At 34.3% G+C, this 14,058-nt stretch overlaps 1 non-coding gene across 1 annotated transcript; it reads right to left on the bottom strand.

The window, feature by feature from the left end:
- Nucleotides 1-266: 266 nt before the first annotated feature.
- On the bottom strand, nucleotides 267-377 carry LOC142521465 (small nucleolar RNA R71). Its single transcript, XR_012814202.1, has one exon. It is a non-coding gene; the product is annotated as a small nucleolar RNA R71 (small nucleolar RNA).
- Nucleotides 378-14,058: the final 13,681 nt, after the last annotated feature.

Consider the following 14,058-nt stretch of genomic DNA (forward strand, 5'->3'; position numbering starts at 1 on the left):
TCAAACCTCAAATTATTCAACTTTTACCAAATTTTCATGGCTTAGATTCTGAAAATCCATATTTGCATCTAAGAGAATTTGAGAAAGTTTGTAACACTTATAATAATCAAAATTGTAGCATGGATATAGTTCGATTAAAGCTTTTCCCTTTTTCTTTAAAAGATAAAGCTAAAACATGGCTAACAAAATTTAAGATCAAGTTCAATAAGATCATGGGAAGAAATGCAACAACAATTTCTCAAAAAGTTTTTTCCTTCCCATAGAACAAACTCTTTTAAAAGACAAATTACAATTTTTTCTCAAAAACAAGGAGAAACGTATTATCAATGTTGGGATAGATATAAAGAATTACTTAATACATGCCCACATCATGGTTTTGAAACATGGAGAATAGTTTCTCACTTTTATGAAGGTCTAATACCTAAAGATAGGCAAATGATAGAATTCATGTGTAATGGAACTTTTGAAGATAAAAACCCAAAAGAAGCTATGGAATATTTGGATTCATTAGCAGAAAATGCTCAAAATTGGGATAATATAGGCAAAATAGAACCACCAACAACTAAAAACAATAATTCAACAAATGAGGGTGGAATCTATAATCTTAAAGATGATATAGATATTCAAGCTAAACTTGCATCTTTAGCAAGAAAAATTGAGTCATTAGAAATGAAAAAGAGTGGTCAATTAAAAAGTATTCAAGAAATTGTTTGTCATATATGTGATACACATGATCATGCTACAAAAGATTGTCCAACATTACCTTCATTTAAAGAATGTCTCCATGAACAAGCAAATTATGTTAACAAATATAAAAAACCAATACTAGATCCTTTTTCACCATCATATAATCCTGGATGGAAAAATCATCCTAATTATAGTTGAAGGAATGATAATAATGCACAACAGTCACAACAATATTTTCAAAATAACCAAAATCATCAAGGTTATATTCCTTATGTTACACCTCCAAGAAAAAACTTTGAAGATATCATTCATGCATTCATCCAAAAGCAAGAGTCTATCAATATTCAAAACAGTCAATCTATGAGTGATTTGAAAGAAACTCTTGCAAAATTTGCATATGCACTTAATATTCATGACAAAGAAAAATTTCCATCTCAACCTCAACCTAATCCTAAAAATCAAAATCAAGAATTAAAAAATGAAAAAATTGATCAAATAAAATCTGTTATTACCCTTAGAAGTGGTAAAATAGTTAATGATCCATATAGTAATGAAAACAATGATCATTTAAAATCAAAGAGTAAGGATGATAATCCTGATACTTTTGAGAATGATGATACCTTAAATTTTAAGAATAATATGGTGAATGATAAATCATCTGAAATAGTAAATAAGTCAAATAAACCTCCACCATTTCCTCATGCATTAACAAATCATAAAAAACAAAAAAGTGATTCTGATATCTATGAATTTTTTAAACAAGTGAAGATAAATATTCCATTATTAGATGCTATTAAACAAGTACCTTCTTATGCAAAATTTTTAAAAGAATTATGTACTGTAAAGAGAAAATTGCATGTGAAGAAAAAAGCATTCTTGGCTGAACAAATAAGTTCTATTCTTCAAAATAATTCTAGTTTAAAATATAAAGATCCTGGTTGTCCAACAATTTCATGTATTATTGGAGAAAATAAAATTAAAAAAACTTTGTTGGATTTGGGAGCAAGCATGAATTTACTTCCTTATTCAGTTTATGAAAAACTTAATTTAGGAGAATTAAAACCCACTTCTGTTACTCTCTTGCTGGCGGATAGGTCAATCAAAATACCTAGAGGTATTGTAGAAGATGTGTTGGTTCAAGTTGATAAATTCATATATCCAGTAGATTTTATTGTTTTGGATACACAACCAATAGAAGTACATACTGAAATTTCAGTAATATTGGGACTACCTTGTTGCTATCAACTTCAAATGCTTTAATAAATTGTCGAAATGGAATAATGAAATTGTCTTTTGGAAATATGACTCTAGAACTTAATGTGTTCAATTTATGTAAACAATCAAATATTAATGAAAAATGAATATGATAATGAAATTGAAACAATTGTGGAAGAAAATATACAAGAAGAAAACTTAAATCAACAATCTGAAGTTTTTTCAATAGAAAGTTTTGAGTCTAAAAATAATTTTAAAGAAGATGATAATACAAAACTTGAATTAAAAGTTTTACCATTAGAATTGAAATATGTATTTCTTGGTGAAAATAAAATATATCCTGTTGAAATTTCTTCCACTCTTTTGCCAAATCAAGAAGAAGATTTGATTAAATTACTTAAAAAATATAAAAATGCAATTGGATGGACTTTGAAAGATATAAAAGGTATGAATCCTTTAATTTGTACACATAAAATTCACTTGGAAAAAAATGCTAAAACATATCAACAACCACAAAGGTTAAATCCACAGATGATGGAAGTTGTTAAGAATGAAGTATTAAAACTATTAGACGCTGGAATTATCTATCCAATTTCAGATAGTAAATGGGTAAGTCCAACACAAGTAATACCTAAAAAGTCAGGCATCACTGTTATAAAAAATGAAAAGGAAGAGTTATTACAAGCTAGGATTCAATCTAGTTGGCGTATGTGTATTGATTATAGAAAATTAAATGATGCAACTAGAAAAGATCATTTCCCACTACCATTTTTAGATCAAATTCTAGAAAAAGTAGCAGGAAATTTTTATTATTGTTTTCTTGATGGGTATTCGGGGTATTATCAAATACCTATATCATTAGAAGATCAAGAAAAAACTACTTTTACTTGTCCTTTCGGAACTTTTGCATTTAAAAGAATGCCATTTGGTTTATGTAATGCTCCGGATACTTTTCAAAGATGCATGTTAAGTATTTTTAGTGATATGATTGAAGAATATGTAGAAGTTTTTATGGATGATATAACTGTTTTTGGAAACTCATTTGAAAATTGTCTTAAAAATCTAGAAGAAGTATTAAAAGATGTGAAGAAAAAAATCTTGTTTTAAATTGGGAAAAATGTCATTATATGGTTAAATCTGGGATTGTTTTAGGACATGTGATATCTGAAAAAAGAATTGAAGTTGATAAAGCCAAAGTTGATGTTATTGCTAACTTAACATCACCAAAAACGGTCAAAGAAGTTCGATCATTCTTGGGTCATGCAGGATTTTATAGAAGGTTTATAAAAAATTTCAGCATAATATCTAAACCAATTTCAAATCTTTTAACAAAAGATACACAATTTGAATGGACTCAGAAATGTGAAAATGCTTTTAAAAAATTATTAATCTTTTAGTTACATCACCTATTTTACAACCTCCAGATTGGTCTTTACCATTTGAATTAATGTGTGATGCAAGTGATTATGTTATAGGAGCTGTGTTAGGACAAAGAAAAGAAGGAAAACCTTATGCAATCTATTATTCTAGTAGAACCTTAAATAATGCCCAAATAAATTATTCAACTACTGAAAAAGAATTACTTTCAGTAGTATTTGCATTAGATAAGTTTCGATCTTATTTAATTGGTTCTACTACTATTGTTTACACCGATCATTCTGCCATTAAATATTTATCAAATAAACAAGATGCTAAGCCAAGATTAATACGGTGGATTTTATTGTTACAAGAATTTGATATTATAATTAAAGATAAAAAAAGAAAAGAAAATGTTGTAGCCGATCATTTATCTAGGATAATGACTGAATCATCTCATAATGAAATACCAATAATGAAAATTTTCCAGATGATCATGTTGGAAACTAAATTCTGTAGTTTGACAAACTGAACAACCAACTGAAAATACGAACCAACTGAACTCAGCAACTGGACTTAATAACTGAAATCGACTGTCTGATCAGTTGGAAACCGATCAGTTAATACATCCAGCCGAATGCCTTAAAGTTAAGTATCTCTCAGCTGAAGATGTCTCGGGAAAGAACTTTCAACCGACAAAGAGACATAACAGATTACAACTGAATATGAAACGCCGCACCACAACCAAGACTACCTAGAACAACGCATTCCAGCTAAAGCAATTAAGACGCCGCAAACAAAGTCCAAAGAATAATGAAGTGGAAATCAACGGATACATATATTCAAATTTATCTCAAGTTACCGTTGGAAAAGAAACATATAAATATGACAGAAGAGCAGCTGAAAACAACAACGAAGTGAATACTATTCAAAAAGCTTGTTGTCACTCTGTCAAAATCTCAGCTCACCTCTTACTTGATTTATTCGTAGCAGTTAAGGCTACAATTTGAGCTTACAAGCAAGTTGTAATAATCATTGAAATTCGATAGTGCTAAGATCAGTTAAGCACTGAGAACATTCTGTTATACTAAGAGTTTCAGTTTTTGGCAGTGTTAAGTCCAAGCTGAAGTGGGTCAGTACAATTCTTGTATCTGATCAAAGTCTTTTAGTGAATATCCTATCCTTGTGATAGAAGAGGTGACGTAGGAGTAATTGAAATCTCCGAACATCCAGAAACAACCCTTGCGCATTTTATTTTTGTATTCTATCTTTCAGTCAGTTACCTTCCGCAACTGATTCAGTTTAACTGATTGATATTGATCAACAAGATTCCGAGAATCAGTTTGTCACCAAACTGAACTCAAAATTTGAAAAGATCAATTTTAATTGTAAGTGTTTATTCAACCCCACTTCTAAACTACTTTTGATACGTTATCCGATCCTAACAAGTGGTATCAGAGCGGGTGAATCTTGTTCTTGAATACTTTTGATATATAAACTTGCTAGCATGAGTTCATTCAACAAAATTCCTATGTTCTCCAGAGTAGAATTCGATGATTGGAAAATTAGAATGCAAGCTCATTTAGCAGCACAAGATGATGACATGTGGTATGTCATAACTGATGGACCCATGAAGATTCTAAAAGCAAATACAGCAATTGCCATCACAGAAGGGGCACCACAAAGAATAGAAAAGCCCAGAGATGAATGGACAACTGAAGACAAAAGAAAAGCAAATCTTGACAATGTGGCTAAAGACATTCTGTACAAAACGCTGGACAAAGTAACTTTCAGCAAAATAAAGATGTGTAAAACAGCCAAAGAAATTTGGGAAAAGCTGATCCAGCTGTGTGAAGGAAATGATCAAACCAAAGAAAATAAACTTTCTGTTGTTGTGCAAAAGTTTGATAACATCAAAATGAAAGCAGGAGAATTGATGCACGAGTATGATGAAAGAGTAAGTAGTATCATCAATGAGCTAAATGCACTTGGAAAAGTGTATACCAACAAAGAAATTGCACTAAAGGTAATGAGAGGTCTTCCCAAAGAATGGGATGTCAAGACCATGGCAATGAGGGAATCCAAAGATCTGAACCAAATCGAACTCCATGATCTATTTGTTGATTTAAAAGCCTATGAATTTGAGCTGCAGACCAGAGAAGGAGAACCATCTACTTCTGCAGCCACAACTGCTCTAGCCGCTGTCAGAACTGAACAAATCAGTTCAGTTGAAAAATCTGCTGATCAGTTGAGTAACGATGCTATGTCATTGTTTATCAAAAAATTTGGAAGGTTCATGAGAAAGAATCAAGGGAACTTCCAGAAACCATATCAAAGAAACAACGCCAAGGATGAATCAAATGCATGCTACAACTGTGGCAAATCAGGCCACTTTATTGCTGATTGTCCTAAACCTAAGAAGGATGTTCAAGGCTCAACTGATAGAAGAAAGGAATCATATGAACACAAAAGAAGACCCAAAGAAGATAAAAAGTTTTTCAGAAAGAAACATGAAGTACTCTTAGCTGAAGAAAACAAATCAAAATGGGCAGAAACTGACACTGATGAGTCGGAACCAGAAAACTCATGCAGTTCTAGTGATGATGAGGAAGTAAAGTGCTTGATGGCTAATGATGCAGCAGAAGAGTCATCTAGCCAACAGGTATTTGATTTTAGTTCAACTGATTTTACACGAGAAAAACTCATTTTCACATTACATGACATGGTAGATGAGTATCAGAAACTTGCATCATCATTTGAAAAACTCAAAGCAAAGCAAACTGATCCCACAGACAATAAAACCAAAACTGATGAATCAGTTGAAGGGTTGAGTCTAAAAAGGGAAATTGCTGAGCTAAAAGCAGAAAGAAATAAAAATCAGTCATTAATACAGAAGTTGATGCTTGAGAACACAAAACAGACTGAGCTTATTTAGTCGTGGAACAAATCATCTATCGCATTGACTGATATACAGAACTCCCAAAAATCAGTTACTGATAAGACTGGTTTGGGGTTCTGTAACCAAGATGAAATGTCAACCAATGATACTCAACCAAAACTGAATATGAGCAAAGGAAAATACATTCACTTTGTCAAATCAGTTATGGTACAAGAACAATCAGAGCCAAGTAAACTGGTTGAAAAGCCAACTGAAAGTATGAACAAGGGCAAAAGATATGGTATTGGTTATAACCCAAAAGTGGTAACTGATTCATGTAGTCAGTCACCAAAAAGATTTTACAAAAACTATTCGAATGGCTATTCCAATTACTATAACTGCAAGTCAGTTCAGAAGATATATAGACTGAAAAATCGGTTGAATAAAGCTAAAACTCATATTGTATCATCCATACACTACACAAGCACACAAAAGCCAAGAAAAACCATTTGGAATACAGCTACTGGAAAGTCTGTTAGACTAATTCAGGTATGGGTTCCTAAGGGACTAATCAGTTCAGGACCCAAATAGATATGGGTACCAATTATATTATGTGTGTGACTGCAGGTAACAGGTACAAACAAGAACTCAATATGGTATTTGGACAGTGGATGCTCGCGACATATGACAGGAGATGCAAGTGTGCTATCTCAACTGATCAAATACAGTGGTCCAAATATCAGTTTCAGGGACAATTCCAAAGGTAGAACTGTGGTTAAGGGTAAGCTTATCCATGGTAATTTTACTTTTAAAGATGTTCTACTAGGAGAAAACCTGAAGTATAACTTGATCAGCGTCAGTCAATTATGCGACAGTGGATTTTCAGTACATTTTGACAAAAACTCATGCTCAGTTAAAACTTCAACTGATGAAATCATACTAACTGGCAAACGTTGTGGAAACACATATAAAGTCAGTTGGAATGATCAAACTAATGCACCAGTTTGTTTTATTGCTTCAAAATCATCTAAAAACTGGTTGTGGCACAAGAGACTAAGTCACCTAAATTTTAAATCCATTGCCTATCTGAGTAAACATGAACTTGTAACTGGTTTGCCCAAAATAAAATTTTCAAAAGAAAAACTTTGCTCAGCATGTCAGTTTGGAAAACAAGTAAAATCGTCTTTTAAAAACAAAGGCTGTAAATCTTCATCCCGATGCTTAGAACTATTGCACATGGATCTCTTTGGTCCCATACCAGTCATGAGTTTAGGGGGAATGAAATACACCTTGGTGATTGTTGATGATTTTTCAAGATTTACTTGGGTTATCTTTCTCAAATCAAAAGACCAAACTTCTGCACAACTGATCAAGCTTTTCAAAAGACTTTTAAATGAAAAATCAGTTGAAATTGATCGAATCAGATCAGATCGAGGAACTGAATTTATCAATCAAACTCTTTCAAATTTTCTAGAAAATGCTGGAATCAAGCATGAGCTCTCAGCAGCTAGAACTCCTCAGCAAAATGGTGTAGATGAGAGAAGAAATCGGACTCTTAAAGAAGCTGCTAGAACAATGCTTGCTGATTCTGGTATTTCTCAAAGGTTTTGGGCAGAGGCAGTAAACACTGCATGTTATACTCAGAACAGATCAATGATTAATAAGAATCATATGAAAACACCATATGAGATCTGGCATGGAAGAAAAAGTATAATCACTTATTTCAAAATATTCGGGTGCAGATGTTTTATCCTTGATAATGGTAAAAATTATTTAAAAGCATTTGATGCTAAATCTGCAGAGGGAATATTTCTTGGATACTCACCAGTTAGCATAGCTTATAGAGTCTTTAACAAGAAAACCCTAAATGTTGAAGAATCTGCTCATGTTGACTTCGATGAAACTGAACTAACTAATAAGCCAACTGATCAAGTGGAGCTAGTTGATCGACTGAAAGATATCAGTTTGGAGGATGATAATGAAGAAGACAATGATATTAATCAAAACACTCTTCAAACACCCGAACCAGAAGTGTCAGATCAATCAACTGAACCAGAAGCCATTCCTAATGATCAGTTGATAGAGCAAACTGATGATATTCAGTTACCAGCTGAAGAAATTATTGATACAACAAATACTGAGTACAGATGGAGAAAATCACACCCACCTGAATTGGTAATAGGAAATCCATCTGATCCAGTAAAAACTCGCAATCAAATGCTAAATCTATTTATCTATTCAGCTTTTGTTTCACAAATAGAACCAAAGAAAACTGATGAAGCTCTTGCTGATCCTAACTGGGTAAATGCAATGCAAGAAGAGCTAAATCAGTTTACTCATAACAATGTCTGGAACTTAGTTCCAAGACCAATTTCAAAAACTGTCATAGGTACAAAATGGGTTTTCAGGAACAAACTGAACGAAGATGGTTCGGTTGGACGCAACAAAGCAAGATTAGTAGCACAAGGATACAGACAAGAAGAAGGAATTGACTATGATGAGACATGTGCTCCAGTTGCAAGACTGGAAGCAATCAGAATGTTTCTTGCCTATGCATCATACAAGAATTTCAAGGTCTTTCAGATGGACGTAAAAATTGCATTCCTAAATGGCCAATTGCAAGAGGAAGTATATGTTGAACAACCCCAGGTTTTGTAAATCACATCTTTCCTGATCATGTATATCATTTGAACAAAGCATTATATGGTCTTAAACAAGCTCCCAGAGCTTGGTACGAAACTCTGTCAAAATTTCTAACTGATCATGATTTTTCTGTTGGATCAGTTGATAAGACCTTGTTCAAATTTACTAAGAATAATCACATTTTATTAGTTCAAATTTATGTTGATGATATCATATTTGGGTCAACTAACTCCAAATTATGCGAGAAATTTGCTAAGTTGATGCAGGAAAAGTTCGAAATGAGCATGATGGGTGAACTGAAATTCTTCCTTGGACTGCAAGTGAAGCAACTGAAAACTGGCATATTCATCAGTCAGACTAAATATACAAAAGAGCTACTGAAGAAATTTTGCATGGAATCATGTTCAGCTGCAAATACTCCCATGAGCTCATCAGTTAAATTGGACACTGATCAAGAGGGAATATCAGTTGAGGCGACACTATACCGAGGTTTAATATACCTAACTGCCAGTCGCCCTGATATTGTATTTGTTGTGTGTATGTGTGCTAGATTTCAAGCAAATCCTAAGCAATCACATTTCTCAGCTGCTAAAAGAATTTTGAGATATCTTAAGGGCACACAAAATGTTGGGTTATGGTATTCTAAAGACTCTACTTTAAATTTAGTTGGATATTCAGATGCAGATTATGTAGGATGTAAGCTTGATCGAAAAAGTACAAGTGGATCTTGTCAGTTTCTAGGAGACAGACTGATCTCTTGGTTCAGTAAGAAGCAGACATCTATAGCTACCTCAACAACTGAAGCAGAATACTTTGCTGCTGGTAGTTGCTGTGCACAACTAATCTGGATCCAGCAACAACTGAAAGATTATGGAGTAATTACAAATAATTCGCCCATATTTTGTGACAACACGAGTACAATTGCCATCACTTATAATCCAGTTCTCCGCTCAAGGACAAGCATATAGATGTCAGACACCACTTTATCAAAGATCATTCTTTGAAGATGGACATTAGACTGGAGTATATATCAACTGAACAACAAGCAGCCAACATCTTTACCAAACCGTTACCCGAGACTAAGTTTTCTTACTTTCGCAATATTCTTGGTTTAATTGATTTGTCTTAAAATTATTACTAATGTTGCTTTCACTAATAGAATTATCTGCAGAAAATAAAAACACAACAAATTGAAAATAATAATTCATTAAGAATACCACCATTCCCAGTTTACAGCAGAAATCATAGAACCAACTGTATCTAGCCAATCCCTAACCCAATCATTCATCTCATAAATTCGAATTCTAGAAAATGCCCTAGTTTTAGAAATCTTATCAACCACATGCCACTCCTTCCATAACATTGCCTCCAACAAACATTTGTCCTCAATCAAATCTGTAACATGCCTAACTTCAAAACGTTCAAGATACTTTCTTGTTGTTGCTTCCTGAGCAAAAGTAGGAATCGCACCACTTCTACTCACTCTCTGCAACTCATGAATCTTAAACCATGTTGACATCACCTTTTTGAAAACATATTCCTCCATCCTTCTCTTCATCTCTTCTAAACGTGGATTCGATTGTTCAGTAACATGAACGTGTGTACTGCTGCATGCATCAGAGTCACTTGAATCCGACATTTTGAACTGTTGTTGTCTCACATTCTATATCTTATTTATAGACAGATAAAATTTGAATGATAAAGAAACTGAAGAGACTCTAGTCAACCGAAGCGTTTTTCTCATTTACCGAGGCCTCTTAACTATCAGTTGTTCATTGTCAACTGATATCAGTCTACCATTTACTACTCAACAATTAATTGATTTCAATTCTTAATCAACTTATATCAGTTAGTCTTTCATCAGTTCATTTGTTTATGATCATAATTTATTATTTGCAGGAAAAAGAAAAACAAAGATAAGCCAAAATAAATACTTCATTCAACAATAAATATTTGCCTGAATTACATTTTCATATTTTTCCTCTATATCATCTATCCACATTCTCAACCAAACAGATAGAGCTGAGGAAGATGTTTTGCAAAAGCTGTGAGAAGAAGCTATGCGATTAAGGAGCTCCAGTTCCTTTTGAAGCATCAGCTGATAGATATGACCTTCCTTGAAGACGTCCACCCACACAGCTATGTTCAAGTGCTCCCGCACTTCTCTCAACTCTGCCATCAGCTTGGGAGTGGTAGCCTCTCCAGAATTATACAGGAACTCTAGCTCCTGTAACCTTTCCTAGTAGGGAAGACTCTTATAGTCTTCTATGGCAGTCTTCCTAGCTTCCAGAGAAAATGGCGAAGCACTCGAGCTACTCGCATCTGCCATTCTTTAGTTTTAAATATTTTTCACCAATATAACTGAAATTAACCGTGTTATGTCTATTTATAGCAGAATATCAAGGAAGCTGAAGAGTCTTCAACATTTCAGCTGACCGATAATCTTTCTAATCTTTGAATTTATTCGCTTTAATTATCTTATGCACTAATTAAGGGGGAATAATGGTTTTAAGAGGTTAACTGAGAAGACAAATGTTAGTAAATTCTCAAACTGAAAGGACACAGTCTTTCAACTGATCTTTCAGTTGGGAATTTCACTAATCTTCTCATATAAGTTAACTGATTAAAACGAATTATATTCCAAATCAAGTGACGTGACTGTCTACTATCTAATGATGAATCCTATTTTGAAAACATGGAAGCATTTGAACCATTTAAATTGTACACACGCTTATAGCACACGTACACACATTTTTACTCAATTTTTTAATGGACTGACACGTGTCCCGAATTTAAACAGTCACGAACAACTCTACTAAGCCCGCTTCAATTCAGTTTTTCTTCTTACGCGTACAATCAGTTTCTAAGAGAATACTAATTCCAGAGCTCTCGTTTACAAATAGCAGATCATTTTATCTATCAAAATGGCGAATCAAATTCCCGCTTACATGCTGAATGCAATGGCTATCAACTTTGGATCAATTCTATCTTTTGGCGACACTAATGTCAAGAACGTTTTTCAAAAACTCGAAACTGCTGGGTTAAGGACATTCTTGGGACAATCATCACAAGAGATCTACCCCAAAGAACTTCAGGAAATCTACACTAACGGTACGATCAATTCTGATGGAAACATCGCTTTTACTATCAATGGTCAGCTGCTGACCATTTCCGAAGATTCCTTTGGATAAATCTTTTCTTTACCATATGATGGACTAGAACACTTATCTGATGTTAAGGCATCTGACATTGAAAAGATGCAAACCTCACTTTCTGCTGAAGGACGGAAAATCAATGTTTCCGACCCAAAGAAGGAACTGAAGCACGAAGTTCAGTTTCTTGCTGATATAGTCGCCAAAGGGATTTGGCGAAAGCTGGATCTTTTGCTGCACTTACTTTGGAAAAATTTCAAGCTATTTCTATCATTATGGCTGAACATAATTTCAACTGGAAGCGTCTTATATTCAATATTTTAAAGAATATGTTTCTATCATCCAAACAATCCAAAGGTTTTGCAGTGCAACTGAGCTATCTGCTGAAAGTGAAGGGGTTAATGGCAGATAATACAGAAAAATCATCAAAATTCAAAGTCTTTAATGCGTAGAATACTATGCCACCTAAGACAAAATTGGACATCTCTCCTGATCAGTTTGTAAAGATAAAACAGGAGATTGGGATTCAACAGGCGGCTCCTAAATCAGTAAAAAAGGCCAAGGCATTGGCTCAACTGAAGTCAGCAAAAAGAAAATTAATTGTGGAAGAATCCGATTCAGAGAAAACTCCTTCCCCAAAGATCACCAAGAAACCGAGAATCCAGAGGATTAAACCAATAACTACAGAGGAATCTATTCCTACTAACAAGCCAATATCTTTAGATGCTCAACATCCAATTGAAGCAGTCCATCTGAAGATCATCCCACCAGAAAAATCAATTGGTGCAAGAAAGAAACAGTTAGGATCAAAGCCCCTCTGATTAATATTACTCGTCCCACTCCTCTGGCACCTGCCCGACCCAAGGGTATTAGTATTATAGAACGGGTGGATACTACACGAACTGGTCTGGAAATTCCACACATCCTCAGTTCTGACAAAGGCAAGGGAAAATTGACTGAAGAACCAAGGCCATCCAATCCCATTCAAACCCACATTGACCTTGTTTGGGACGAGGTTAATGATTTTGCATCATCAAAACTTCACTCTATGATGCTTGGACAGCCTATCGTACACAGATTTTTGCCAAGCAACTAAGAAAGAAATCTCAACTGAACAAATTCATCAAACTGGAAGCTTCTGTCCTCAAGATAGTCAAAGCTGCCACCATTGCCCAAGCTATGGAGAGAAAAACATATTTTTTTGATCAGATGAGAGCAAAGAAGTTAACACAAATTATTGACAAACTGAAGGCTAACTACGTTCCAACAAATCCTACTGCCTATGCTGATCATGCGGTGATCACTCAGCTAGACACCGATCTGATGGGATTGCTATCTAAGATAAATTTTTGGGAAATGGATCAAGAGTTAGTCCTTCATAAAGGAGATTCAGACGATGATGAAAAGGAAATAGCTGAAGAACCTCCCTCAAAGCAGAAAGAGTCATCCTCAGAACAGGCTATTATTCCAACTGAAGAGACAATTCAGGATGTGTCTCAATCACCAACTGGTGAACATCAAATGTACACTGAAGCAGAATTATCTTTCGCAAACATTGATGAAATTATTCAGATAGTGGTGCAATAATCCCAATTGAGTGAACCCATTTCTGATAATGTTAATCATCCCGTTGATCATATCAATTCAGAGGTGCCTATCTCTACAGAAGCACCGGTTCAGCCAGATCCTTCTGCTGAACAGACTATTCCAACTGATGTGCAAATTGATCCCCAAGATCATCCTCTAGAGACACCAATTTTGACTTCATCAGACTCTATTATTCCTCCAGGTAGCTCATCTGCTGATCAACATCCACTTTATCCGCCTCAAGTTCCAAAAGACATTGCTGCAACAATCATTTTAGTTCAGAATGTTGCTAAAACAGTAGCAACTAACCAAGAGTTGGTTATATTTGATCAAACCACAACGGGACCGGAATTCCCTCATCAGTCACCTCCTCCTCAATCCACAGAAATGGATCTTGTTCTTGAAGATATCCAAAATATGCAGCACAATATGCAGCATATAATCACTAACATCAAGAAGATTCAATCTACACAATTATCTCACACTGTCAAATTGGATTCTTCGATTAAATAAGACTGCAAAACTGAAAGCAATTCAAGC

Source organism: Primulina tabacum, chromosome 1 (genome assembly GCF_025594145.1).
Source record: "Primulina tabacum isolate GXHZ01 chromosome 1, ASM2559414v2, whole genome shotgun sequence".
Taxonomy (NCBI): Eukaryota; Viridiplantae; Streptophyta; class Magnoliopsida; order Lamiales; family Gesneriaceae; genus Primulina; species Primulina tabacum.